Source organism: Marmota flaviventris, chromosome 2 (assembly GCF_047511675.1).
Source record: "Marmota flaviventris isolate mMarFla1 chromosome 2, mMarFla1.hap1, whole genome shotgun sequence".
Classification (NCBI taxonomy): domain Eukaryota; kingdom Metazoa; phylum Chordata; class Mammalia; order Rodentia; family Sciuridae; genus Marmota; species Marmota flaviventris.
In genome coordinates, this window is record NC_092499.1 from 80,902,624 (window position 1) to 80,916,329 (window position 13,706).

Below are 13,706 nucleotides of genomic sequence, written 5' to 3' on the forward strand. Positions count from 1 at the left end.
AAATAATAGACTAACATTTTGGTTAGCGTAAGTTAAACAGCATAAATTAACAAAGCCAAACTAATAACACCAAACAAATCCTAGAAAACTTATATAAGCAAGATAAAAAAGTATAAGTGAAATTTTGTTACCCAGAGTCCAGTCAGTAGGAGTTACTATTATCAAACCAGTAGCAAAACCCAAACAGAGAACTATTTATTTATCTAGAAGCAAGGGGTGGCAATGTGTTATAGTATAAGAACTATCTTAGAGATTGAAAGAGTTCACTAGTCCTGGTGGGAAGTTTATCTTTCACTGTGCATTGATCAGCCAGTCCCTCCCATGTGGCTGAAACAGAGCCATAGTCTCCTCAAGCTTCGGCCGTGCTTGCATAGACCCAGGTTCCGGAGTGACTGGAGCAGGACTGTTGTCCTTCTGATCCTTAAGCTTCTCTGGTGCTCCTTTTTCTTCAGGATGGTCAGCTTCAAGGGTGTATCACCATCTGGAGAGCACTCTCAGTCCGAAGATGCAGGCTTGAGTCTGGTGAAGTGAATCCAGGGACCTATCCCTGCAAACTTAACTGCAGTTGGGGTGGATAAAATAACAGTGAAAGGGCCCTTCCAAAGAAGTTTAGAATTGAATATCCATTCTTTGACCCAGACTGAATCTCCTGGCTTGAAGGAATGTGCACCTGTGGTCAAACTTACTGGCAATCTTTCTCTAACCCATTGGTTGAGAACCTATAAAGTTTTCTGTAAGACCTGAAGCTGTCGTCTCAGGGTGAATTTTCCTATCTCTCTTAAGTCTCCTAATAAGAGGGGGGCCTCCCATATATTATTTCAAAAGAAAAGAATCCAGTCCTCCTAGTGGGAGTGGATCTAATCCTCAGCAGTATAATAGGGAGAAGTTCATCACAATGTAAGTGAGTCTCCTGACACAGCTTACCCAATTGAGCCTTAAAGTCCTGTTCATCCTTTGAACTTTACCAGGACTCTGCAGCCTATAGGAAGTATGTAACTTTCATCTGATATTTAAACTCTTGGTCAGTAATCATATCACTTCTGCCCAAAAGCTGGCCCATTGTCTGAGCCAATAGTTATTCGGACACCAAATCTGGGAATAATTTCCCAGAGAATCATCCTAGTATCTCCCTAGCCTTTTTTAGTGCAGGTAGGAAAGGCTTCCTCCCAGTCAGAGTGGGAACACACAAAAACCAAAAGTTACTTACAGTCCTGTGAGCCTGGTAGTTTAGTAAAGTTTACTTCCAAGTCTTCAAAAGGTGCTCCTCCTATAGATTGGATTCCTGGTGGAAGCTTTGGCCCCTGACAAGAATTGTTGTGAGTACAAACCTCACATTGTTTGCAGATCATCCAGGTGTTGCTTGTGAGCTGGGGGACATAGAAATGTCAACTCAGAACTGTCTCAAGTGCTGTATGTCCAACATGTTTTCCTGTGAAACAGTCTGATAAAGGCTGGGGCTAGAATTCCCGGGATGACTATGCTGGCCATCAGAAAATCTCCACCATCCTCCTGGGAGAAAATTTTCTTGTTCAGTCTTATATCACTTACTTTCATGTTGGAAATATGTTGGCTCCCATTCTGTTAAATAGTCGGCCAGACAGAAGGGCAGCATTTAAACCTGGGACTGGATTTTCTTCCCATTTCTTGCAGACAGCTAACCTGCCCTGTCTGTCAGCTCTCTGGTTGCCCTGAGAAACCACAGTGTTTCCCTTTTGATGACCTTGGCAATACATAATCACAACTTTCCTGGGAGCCCACAGTGCATCCAAAAGTTTAAGAATTTCTTGCCCATACATCATGCCTGTTGGGAAAAGTATAAACGGCAGCCATACCCCAGAGAAAAAAACCCAACATGGTGCCTAAGCACCTCTTCTTCCTACCTTCTTCTTTTCTGCAGTGGCGCGAAAAGTTCCCGCCCGTGTGAACTCTCCCGCCAGCGCCAATTTCAAATCTCGCTGGCGGGGAACCTTAGCCCCAATGAGAACAAATTCCTGGGCTCCGGAGCTGATATCTGAAAGAACTTGCCAATAAACGGGTTGCCTGCCATTTATCTAAACCCTACCATCTCCCCCTTAGTTCTATATAAGCACACTGCTTTTTGCAATAAAATTGGAATTCTCCCGGCGAAGTGTCTTTGCGTGGGGAATTCTTTCAATGCCCCCTTTTTTTTCTCTCCTGAGTTAATTAGCCTACATAAGGCCCCATGAACATGAAAGGTAATGAATGCATATTTTGAGTCTATGTTAATATCCACACAGACTCCTGCTGTCAATTGAGGTGTTCCAGTCAAAGCAATAAGTTTTACTTTTTGTGCTCAAGTTCCCTGAGGCAGAGGTTCTGCCTCTACAGTAGAGTCGAGTCCAGAGTGACCACTGCATATCCAGCAAAACATACCTCATCTTTTATAAAACTGCTTCCATCTGTGAAGTACTCTTCATCAGTGTCCTTGAGAGGCTGGTCTGTTAGGTCTGGTCTGCTGGAGAACCCTTCATCCACGACCTCAACACATTTGTGATCAGGTTTTCCAGGTCCGGCAGCAAAGTTGCTGGGTTTAGAGTTCTGATGACCTCAACGTGGATACATGAGTTTTTACATAACATGCCCTGATATTTGACATTTTTTCATTAGTCAACTAATAGTGTCCTTTATATTCTAACAATGTCAAATTGAATGAGGAATTCTGACAACCAGTTCTTGTCTCACGGCTGGTTTATCAGCTTCCTACAACAGAACAGCTATGGCTGCAAGGGCCCATAAACAAGGTGGCCAGCCCTGGGCTACAGAGTCCAGCTGTTTGGACAAATAGGCTACTGAACAGGGCTATGTCCCCAGCATCTGAGTCAAAACTCCCATAGCCACTCCAGATCAATTATGGACATACAGAAAGAAAGGCTTTGTGAGGTCAGGGAGCCTTAATCCAGGTGCACTAGTGAGTGCTTGTTTAATGTCCTCAAAGGCCTTTTGCTTAGTTGACCTCCATATTAGAGGATCCCATTCTCCCCCCTTTGTGGCTTTATAGAGGGGTTTTGTCATAATTGAAAAGTTAGGGATCCATACATGGCTGAATCCAGTAGCCCCCAGGAATTTTCTAGTCTGATGGCAGGTTGAAGGGACTGGAATTGAGCAGATCTCCTGTTTCTTTTGAGGCCCAGTGGTTGATCTGTTCTGTTGCTGAGTCAGATGGTAACCAAGGTATTTGAATTTTTTCTTGATAGATATGGGCTTTTAAGTCAGAGTCCAGTGCTGTCCCAAGGATGGTGTACTCAAGCCAGTGGAAAGAACTGTCATTTAGGGAAGGGAGGTGAACATAGAGTGTCTGATGCTTTAAGATGCAGGAATTTTTTTTGTTATCTCCCAGTGCAGGATCTTGGCTGCTAGGATTCTCCAACTCTTAAATCTAATATAAATCTTAGCAGAGATTGATGACCTGGGGCATCATTGTGTAAAAGGCACCTATGTCAATCTCTCTGTGGGCCGTCTGCAAAGGATGGAGGGCAGCAGTGTGGTCCGCTGCAGGTCCCAGTGTGGCAGCCACATCGTGCCCACCTAGGTGTTGTTCTTTGTCTATGTGGCTTTATCCTCCAGCCAGGTGGGATCCTGCTCTAATTGTATATTGTAGATGCCCCGCTTATGCCTGTGTGCCCTGTTCAGTATGCCTGGGTGCATGGGGCTCTGTGGCCCTTCCTGCTGGTGGCTCACAGAATGTGGCTTGGAGCCAGGGTGGCATGTCCTTTTGGAGTGAGCACCCTATGGCCCACTGCCATGCTCAAAAGCTAAGACTTGAACAGAGAAGGAGTAAATGTTTTCCCCCAAGACTTTGGCCCCAGCTCCTCCTTTCAGCTTCTTCCCACTTACTTGGAAGTTGATGATTGATGAATATGGCAGGGGTCCCATAGACACACACAACTGCATCTGATGCATGAGACCCAGTGCTGCAAGCCCCCACATGAACCAGGAATATGTTCATGTTAACAGCCAATAGTGGGCTATAAGGGGCCTTTGGAGGCTTCCCCTTTTGTCTGGCCATGCTGTTTTCTTCCTTATAAACATTTGGACCATTGGCTTTGTACTAGTGAGACCCCCCTTTGAGTGACCTCTGGGTTTGTAAGGAGATCCATCCTCCTCTTTATCTTTCTGGTCTGCCTGTCTTTGAGTCTCTGGATCTTGATTGATAAAAACTGTAGTGGCCACCTTAATCAGCTCACTGGCACACTTTTCAGTAAAGTCCTCTAGGATTGTAATTTTTGGCAAATGGCTATCTGAGCTTGTCCCACAAAGGCTGCATTGATCACCTGTCGCTTGTGTCTGTGCATTTCTTCACTGACAAACTTGCACTGTGGTGCCCCTCCTCCCCCGGGCGCCTCTGGGCAGGGAGAGGGGCGGCAGCAGCAGTGGCCTGGACATTTAGCTCTGAGTCAGTTGGGCACATCTCTTTCGATTATTGCTGCCAGTTTCATAGGCCTAAGTTTCTTAGGCCGAGAGAAATGTTCAGGGCTATCAAAGGTGCAAGAGGGGAGATGCTGGAGCAGTGGGAGGCTTAGCTTGGCTCTGTTTGTCTGCAGATGTGCTCGGCTTAGGCTAGGGCTCAGGGCTGGCTCTGATTCTTTCTAACTCTTGGGCAGACAGTGTGTTTTGTTCTGTTTTTTCTATTCTTTCAGACTTTCTCTGAGGGCTTCTTGACATTTCTTTATCTTTAGACCTTCTTCTTTGTTGGGGCCCCGTCCTAGGTCTGGATAATGGGCTGCATCAGATCAGTCATGGCCCAGGGTTTCTCTGTGTAGGAGGGAGTATGATTTTTCCAGCCTATGAGCTCAATGGTGGAGAAAGGCTGGCATACAAAACTTCCTTGTCTCAGGTGCTTCCCTCTGGTCAATATGGGCAGGTCCTTTAGTCTCTTGCAGGAACATCTGGAGGGTTCTCATCTGAGTTGTAGCTCTAGTCTTGGGACAAATCTCCCACTAATCTTGGGAGGTGAAAGAGTCTTTGGTCCTAGGAAGCCATTGGCTCTGAAGACATCACAGAGGAAGGAATAGTCAGTATTGGGGGCCATCATTTGTTGCCTCTGAGGACAAGGAGGCTAGGGGACAGTCTGTTGTCCCAGTGGTCTTGGCAAAGTTGGGTAGAGTGGCACATAAGGTGGTGGGTCCTCTTCTGGCTCACGGGGAAAACTATTTTCTTTCTTGTCTTTCCTAGTCAGGTCTTCTGTTTAGCTGCTTTCCGCTGGGTCTTAGAGACCACTATGCTCCTGGCTAACATCAGCTTGGACTGTCCATCTAGACAGGCTGTCAACCAAGGGGGTTGTTTCTGAACTATCTCTTGCTAGCAATCAATGTAAGAGAATTGGTTCAGGGGTTCCAACAACAATCAAAAGGACCTCAGCAATGACTTCTCATCTAAGGAATCTTCTGGTGGCCAGCCCACATCTTGGGTGGCAACTCTAATTCACAGAGTATGCAACCTTTGTGGAGTGAGTTTCACCCCACAGTTACCAGGAAAACCTTCCTGAAGGTTTCTAACACACATTTCAGAAGGCTCAGTTTCCTTAGTGTGCCTCCCATGTTCCACCCTGCGTCGGTGTTGCACACTTAGAACAAAACACACTTAGGACAAGACTCGTCTCCGGCTGCTCCCCTCGCAGAGACTTAGGGCCCTCTTAGCCTTGCAGGTCAGTATCAACCCCCGACCTGGAGCTTTCACCTAGACGTTGGTTGGTGAAATTCCGCCATAGACTGTATGAGGTTCCATGGAACCACGGATCAGGACTCTGCACTTGCATTGGCCCTCGGGTTGTGTCGGAACCCTTGCCTTTGTCCATCTCAGTCACACACTTTCTCACACTTTCACACAGACATGTTCAGGACAGAATTTCTATACTGCCCAAATTCCAACAATTCCAAACCAAACAAAAAGGGAGTCACGGTTTCCCCTCTGCTCGCTGACCCCAAACAGAGACTACTCGGGTTCGTTTCAGCTCCAATCACTTTGGAGGGTACTCGGGACCCAACAGAGGTTGATCAAGCCTCTCTTCCATCCACTTAGGCCTCGAAGGGGAAGTCAGGTGGACTGCTAAACCAAATGGATCCTGGTCCTACCTGTTCAGTTGGGCAGTGCTCTAAAACACTAATTCTGGTTCCTGCTGCTGGTGGGTTCCATTGTGCTCTGGGGTGGCAGCCCCAGGGCGCTGGGTGAGTCAATCCTCCTTCAGGCCAAGAGTGGCCTGGGCATGCCTAGGGGACCACTGTCCCCCATTGACCCAGGAAAGCTGGTCCCTGGAGACAAGAGAGGCAGAATAGCCATCCCGACCTCCTCTGGCCAATCTGGTTCGTCAAAAATGTTTTTTTTTTTTTTTTTTTTAAAGAGAGAGAGAGAGAATTTCAATATTTATTTTTCAGTTTTTGGCGGACACAACATCTTTGTTTGTATGTGGTGCTGAGGATCGAACCCGGGCCGCACGCATGCCAGGCGAGCGCGCTACAGCTTGAGCCAAATCCCCAGCCCCTGCCAAAAATGTTGTAGGGACAAACGAGGCAAGGCACTAAAGACAGCAGGAAACAGTTTTATTTGTCTGCAGCCAGGTTCAGAGGGCACAGCTTTTGCTGTAATCAATTAATCCCCTGAACCCTGAGTTCAGGGAGTCTCAGAACTTTATACTCAACATGTAAGGGGAGGGGCTCAGAAGTTCACAGTCTGCAGAACTTCACATAAAAGCAGCTTTTTCTTTCACTGTCCTGGGCAAGTTAATTCTTCAAGGACAACACCTGAGAAGGGGAGAGCTTCTTCTCCCCTTTCTTTCCTCCCCCTGCCAGCTGTTACCATGGAGTCCAATTGTAACTTACCTTAAAAGTGTAGACATCTCTGTGAAGCCCAGCTGAAGGCCAGAGGCCTTGTTTGCACATTTCTTCAAAGTACTATACTGGATATGTTTGTGAAAAACTAGTAAGGGGGTGTCCAGCAGCTGGAGTGCTGGTATCTTCTTGGCCAGTGGCCAAGTAAACAGGGCGACACGGAAATAGGAAGTTTATCTACATTGAACTCTTTTGCAGAGACTCTTTTGCTGACGGCCCTAAAATCAGCCACGGAGAAGAGGGCTTTTCTTTGGAGAAAGGGGGTGCCACTTCAGGGACCCCTTGCTTAGGCCCTCTAGCGCCTTCCCCTCGGTGCCCCTTGCTCCTTTCTCTGTCTCCTGGCCTTGTGCAGCCCCTTTCTCCTGTTCTCCTAGGGCTTTCCTCTGGCGCTCACAGGTCTCCTGCTTCTTGGGTCCCTCATCCTAGATTGGTCAGGTCAGTCCCTTGCCTGGGCTCCTACAGCTTGTGTCCTGGCTGTCTTCCTGCCTGACACACAATGCGACCCACAGCAATTCTCTCCCATCTCCCTCTTCCTGGCCCCCTTCCCTTTCCAGGCCCCATTTGCCCAGTCCCTGGTTCTGGATTCTCATCTGGGCCAGGGTGCCTTATGGGAAACAGAGCCCTTCCCCTTGCCTGGGCCCCTTGCTCTTCCCGGGCCCTTGGTCCTGCACCTGGAACCTGGCAGTGGCCCTGGGCCTGGAGCCTATCTCCCTCCTGCCAGATCCCCTGCTTTCTCTCCCCAGCCTTGTCCTCTTTCCTGAGCCCCCTGCCCCAGCCCAGGCTCTTGGCTCTCCATTACCTGGCCTGGCTCCTCGCTTGAGCCTCTGGCAGCCCCTCTTGTTCATGAGTTCCTGGGCTTTGACTGCAGGCCCCTAGCCTGGGCCATTTCCCTGCTCCCCTTGGCTTCCCTGTACTGCACTGCCCTAGTGCCACCCTGCCTTCATGGCCTGCCCTGCCCTTCCCTGCTCTCCCCTGGCTTGGGCCCTCCTCTAGGTCCCTAACTTCGGCTCCTTGCTGAGGTCCTGGCCCCCACCCACCAACACCCATTTTCCTGCCCTTTAGGCTGTGTCATTCTTAGGTCTTCCTGTCATTCCTGTCCCTGTCAGGTCCTTTTTCCTGATAGCCTTCCCAGGATGCTCACCCGGGCCAGGGGACTGGACTTGGTCTCTTGGCCCTTCTGGGTCCCTTTGAGAAAACATAGCCCTGCCCCTTGCCTGAGCACTTTGGCCTCCCTCAGCCTGGGCTCTGTTCCCGATCACTGACACCCAGCAGTGGACTTGGGCCTTGAGCCTTCCTCCCTCTGCGCCACCTGATCAACTTTCTTTCTTCCCTCCCCTCCCCACCTCTGTCTGTTTTCATGCACCATGGCCCAGGCCTTGCACTTGGCTCTCCATTCCTTGGCCTGGCTCCTTCCTTGAGCCTCTGGCCACCCTTCTGGAAGACCCTGTCCCTGTCTCTTGATTTCAGGCCCCATTTGCGGCCCCCTCCTGTGCCTCCCCACTGTTCCCCTTGTGCTGTGGTATCCTGGTACTGCCCGGACTCTCCGCTCCCCCTGCTTCTCCCTAGCTTGGGCTCCTCCAAAGCGTCCTGATTCCCCACCCACCCAGTCACCGCAGCCCCAGAATCTGGATACAGGGTTTCCCCACAAGTGCCCTTCTTTGGCCCTCCTTTGGTCCTGGTCCCTCTCTGAGGATCTGCTCATCTGGGACAGAGGAATGGAATTGGCTGGACTCTGTGCCCTGAATGTTCCCAAGGTGAAACACAGCCCTGCCCCTCTCCTGGGCCCCTTTCGCTGCCAGAACCTTGACACCTGGCAGTGGACCTGGGACTTGCGATGACCTTGCCCTGAGCGACCTCTCCCTTCCATCCCCTGACCTCTCGCCTTGCATGCTGCCCCTACCCCAACCCTACCCTCCTTTACCCTGACCCTTTGCTCTCCAGTCCAGGGCCTGGCCACTCACCTGAGCCTCTGACCATGTTCCTAGTGTCGCACGGGGTAGCCTGGCATCCCTTTCTGTCTTTCCTGAACTTGGGGCCCCTTGCCTGGGCCAACTAACGTGCTCCCCTAGATGCCCCTTGCTCAGCCCACTGTCTCCTGGTCCTGGTGCAGCCCATTCCTGCCCTTCCCCTCAAGCTTTTTCCTGGTTCACGCAGGTCTCCTGCTCTTTGGTTCCCTCATCCTTGGTCCGTGTGGTTGGTGCCTTGTCTGTACTCCTTTCTTGGGTCCTGGCTCTCTCCCTTCTCCTCACCCACTGTGACCACATTCAGAGCCCTCCAGTCCCTCTCCTCCTGGCCCCTGTCCTTTGCCAGGCCTGCTTTGCCTGGTCCCTGGCCCTGGATTCTCATCTGGGCCAGAGTGCCTTATGGGAAACAGAGCCCTGCCCCTCGCCTGGGCCCCTTGCTTTTCCAGGCCCTTGGTCCTGCACCAGGAACCCTGAAATCTGGCAGTGGCCCTGGGCCTGGAGACTGCATACTTCCTGCCGAATCCTCTGCTTTCTCTGCCCAACCTTGGCCACTGACCTGAGCCCCCTGCCTCAGCCCTGGCCCTTGGCTCTCCATTCCCCAGCCTGGCTCCTCGCTTGAGCCTCTGGTGGCCCTTCTTGCTCCGTGCTTTTATGGGCTTTGTCTGAGGGCCCCTCTCTGGGGCTGCTTCCCTGCTCCCCTTGGCTTCCCTGTACTGCAGTATCCTAGTGCTGCCCCACCTTTCCCTGTTCTCCCCTGGCATGTGCCCTCCTCTAGGTCCCTAACTTGAGGTTTTTTTCTGGGGTCCTGGCCCCCCATCCCACGTACACCCATCCTCTGGCCCTTCAGGCTGTGCTCTTCTCTGGCCCTCCTATTGTCCCTGCCAGGCCCCTTTTCCTGTTCCCTTTCCCAGGATGCTCACCCTGGCCAGGGGACTGGACCTGGCTTCTTGGCTCTGAGGGCTCTCTTTGGGAAAATGTAGCCCTGCTCCTTGTTTGGGCCCTTTGGCCTCCCTCAGCCCTGCCCCGGCTCTGGATCACTGACACCTGGCAGTCGACTTGGGCCTTGACTCTTCCTCCCCCTGGGCCAACCAACTCCCTTTCTCACCTCCCTCTCCTCCCCAGCCCTGTTCTTTTTTTATGCACTGAGGCGCCTTTCCTTGCACTTGGCTCTCCATTCCTGGGCCTGGCTCCTTGTTGAGCCCCAGGCTTCCCTTCTCTAGGACCCTGTCCCTGTTCCTTGATTTCAGGCCCCCTTTCTGGCCTTCTCCTCTGCCTCCCCTCTGTTCCCCTTGTGCTGTGGTATCCTGGCACTGCCCAGACCCACACCACTCCCTGCTTCTCCCTATCCTGCGCTCCTGGAATGGGTCCTGGCTTCCCACCAGTGCCCTCCACCTCCGGAGGCAAGGTATCCCTCACATTGCCCTCCTTTGGCCCTCCTTTGGTCCAGGTCCCTCTCTGAGGAGCTACTCATCTTGGACAGAGGAATGGAATTGGCTGGTCTGGGTGCTGAGGGCTCTCTATGGGAAACTCAGCCCTGTCCCTTGCCTGGGCCCCCTGAAACTTGACACCTGGCAGTGAACTTGGGACTTGTGCTGACCTTGCCCTGCGCTATCCCCTCCCTTTTCTCCCCTGTCCTCTTGCCTTGCATGCTGCCCCTACCCCAACCCAGCCCTCCCTAACCCTAACCCATTGCGCTCCATTCCTAGGCCTGTGCGCTTGCCTGAGCCCCTGACTAGTTCCTAGTGTTGCATGGGGTAGCACAGAGCCACTTCCTGTCAAGTCTGATCTTGCGGCCCCTTGTTTGGGCCCCCTAGCACGCTCCCCTCTGTGCCTCTTGTGTTGCCAGCTGTCTCCTGGTCCTAGCCGAGCCCCTTTCTCCCCTTCCCCTCAGGTTTTCCCCTGATGCACCTGTCTGCTGCTTCTTGGTTTCTTCATCCTCTTTGGTCAGATGAGTCCCTTGTCTGGGCTCCTGCTTGGGTCCTGGCTCTTGCCCCTCTCCTCACCCACCGCAGCCCCCCACCAGGCCCTCCCATTGCCCTTCTCCTGGCCCCTGTCCTTTGTAATACTCCCTTTGCCTGGTACCTGGACCTGGATTCTCTACCACGTGTGCGAGTGATCCGAGCTCCCCCTGACACACATGGTACAGGGGTATCCCACCTGGAGAGAGGAGTACCCTGTAAAATGGGTGCCAGTGATACAGCTCCACCCTACACTTAGGCTAGAGTGGTCTCCCGGCTTGAGAAGGGCGTCCCCTCTACCCTGAATGCAAATGATCCAAGCTCCCCCCGCCCCATACCCAGGGTAGAGAGGTCTCCCGCCAAGTGGGGGCGTCCCCTCTACTCTGGGTGTCAGTGATCCGAGCTACCCCTGACACCCAGGGTAGAGGGGTCTCCCACCTGGAGGAGTCTTCTCTACCTTGGGTGCCAGTGATCTGAGCTCTCCTCAACACCCAGGGTAGAAAGGTGTCCCACATGAAGCGGGGCTTATCCTCTACCCTGGGTGCTAGAGATCCGAGCTCTCACGACACCCAGGGAAGAGGGCTCTCCCGCCTGGAGTGGGGAGTTCCCTCTACCCTGGGTGCCAGTGATGCAAGCTCCCTCCCGACATCCAGGATAGAAGGGGGAGTCCTCTCTACTCTGGATGCCAATGATCGCAGCTCCTCCCGATATCCAGTGTAGAGGGGTCTCTGACCTGGAGGGGGGAGTCCCCTATACCCTGGGTGCCAGTGATCCATGCTCCTCTCACACCTAGTCTAGAGGGGTCTCCCGCTTGGTGGGGGGCGTCCCCTCTACCCTGGGGTGAGTGATATGAGCTTCCCACGAAACCCAGGGTAGAGCGGACTCCTTTCTGAGAGGGGGACGTCCCCTCTACCCTAGTGCGAGAGATCTGAGTTCTTCCCGACAACCAGGGTAGAGGGGTCTTCTGCTTGGAGGGGGGAGTCCCTTCTTCCCTGGGTTCCAGTGATCCAAGCTCCCCCCAACACCCAGGTAGAGAGGTCTCCTTACTGGAGGGGAGCATCTCCTTTACCCTGGGTGCCACTGATCCGAGCTCACCCCGACACCCAGGGTAGAGGTATCTCTGGCCTAGAGGGTGGAGTCCCCTCTACCCTGGGTGCCAGTGATTCGAGCTCCCTACTACACCTAGGCAAGATGGGTCTCCCACCTGGAGAAGGGCATCCCTTCTAACCTGTGTGTGATTGATCCGAGCTCCTCCTGACAACTAGATTGGAGGGAGGGGGGAGATGCCTCTATCCTGGGTGCTAATGATTCGAGCTCCCCCCGACACCCAGGGTAGAGGGGTCTTCTGCCAGGAGCGGGCGTCCACTCTACCTTGGATGCGAGTGATCCCAGTTCTCCCCGACGCCCAGATTAGAGGAGTCTCCTCCCCTGGGAGTGGGGAGTCCCCTCTACCCTGGGTGCAAGTTATCCCAGTTCTTTCCTACACCCAGGGTAGAGGGGTTTCCTGCCTGGATTGGGGCATCCCCGCTACCCTGGGTGCGAGTGATTCGACCCCCCCCCCACCCTGACACCCAGGGTAGAGGGGTCTTTCGCCTGTAGGGGGAAGTCCCCTCTACCCTAGGTGCCAGTGATCAGAGATCCGTCCCACACCCAGGGTAGAGGGGTCTGCCTCCTGGAGGAGGGAGTCCCCTACACCCTGGGTGCCAGTGATCCGTGCTCCCCTCACACCTAGGCTAGAGGGGTCTCCTGCTTGGCGGGGGACATCCCCTCTACCCAGGGTGCAAGTGATACGAGATCCCTCCGAAACCCAGGGTAGAGGGGTCTCCCGCTGGAGAGGGGAGTCCACTCTACCCTGCGTGCGAGTGATCTGATCTCCCCCCACGACACCCAGGGTAGAACCTATTTCCTTCTGGGTGCGAGTGATCTGAGTTCTCCCCGACACCCAGGGAAGAGGGGTATCCTGCCTGGAAGGGGTAGTCCCTTCTTCCCTGGGTGCTAGTGAACCGAACTCTCCCAACGCCCAGGGAAGAGGGTCTCCCTCCTGGAGGCGGGCATCCCTCTACCCTGGGTGCAAAGATCCGAGTTCTTCTGGACATCCAGGGTAGAAGGGTCTTCCGCTTGGAGGGGGTAGTCCCCTCTTCCTTCCCTGCACCTAGGCTAGAGGGGTCTCACGCCTGGAGAAAGGCGTCCCCTCTACCCTGGGTACAATTGATCTGAGCTTTGCCTGACAACCAGGTTAGGGGCTTCTCCCCCCTGGGAGGGGAGAGTCTCCTCTACCCTGGGTGTGAGTGATTAGAGCTCCCCCTGACACCCAGTGCAGAGGGGTTTTTCGCCTGGAAGAGGGAATCCCCTGTACCCTGGGTACCATGGTAATATGAGCTTCCCCCAACACCCAAGTTAGAAGTGTCTCGCTCCTGGAGGGAAGAGTCCCCTGTACCCTGGGTGCAGTGGGGAGCTCCCCCGACACCCAGATTAGAGGGGTCTCCCCCCTAGAGGGGGGAGTACCCTCCACCAGTTGTGTGATGGCATACGAGCTCCGCCAGACACCCAGGTTAGAGGTGTCTTGCCCCTGGAGGGGAGAGTCCCCTCCTCTAGGGGTGTGATGGTATATGAGCTTTCCCCACACCCAGGTTAGAGGGGTCTCCTCCCTGGAGTGGGGAGTCCCTTCTACCCAGGGGTGGTGGTGAGGAGATTCCCCCCACTCAGGTTAGAGGGGTCTTCCCCTTGGAGGGGGGATAGTATACAAGCTCCCCACAACACCCAGGTTTGAGGGATCTCGCCTGAGGAGAAAATCCCCTCTACTTGGGTTGCGGCGCAAATCTCCTGGGACACACAGGTTAGAGGGGTCTCCCCACTAAAGTGAGAATCCCCTCCACCTTGTGTGCCATGGTATATGAACTTCCGCCATAACCAGGTTAGAGAGGTCTCGCCCCCGGAGG

General features: G+C 53.2%; 1 long non-coding RNA gene across 1 annotated transcript; it reads right to left on the reverse strand.

Annotated features, from left to right (window-relative positions):
- Positions 1-170: 170 nt before the first annotated feature.
- Positions 171-1,390, reverse strand: LOC139704546 (uncharacterized). The gene is made up of 2 exons (XR_011706425.1): positions 1,208-1,390; positions 171-559 (listed from the first exon to the last, which is right to left on the reverse strand). It is a non-coding gene; the product is annotated as an uncharacterized lncRNA (long non-coding RNA).
- Positions 1,391-13,706: the final 12,316 nt, after the last annotated feature.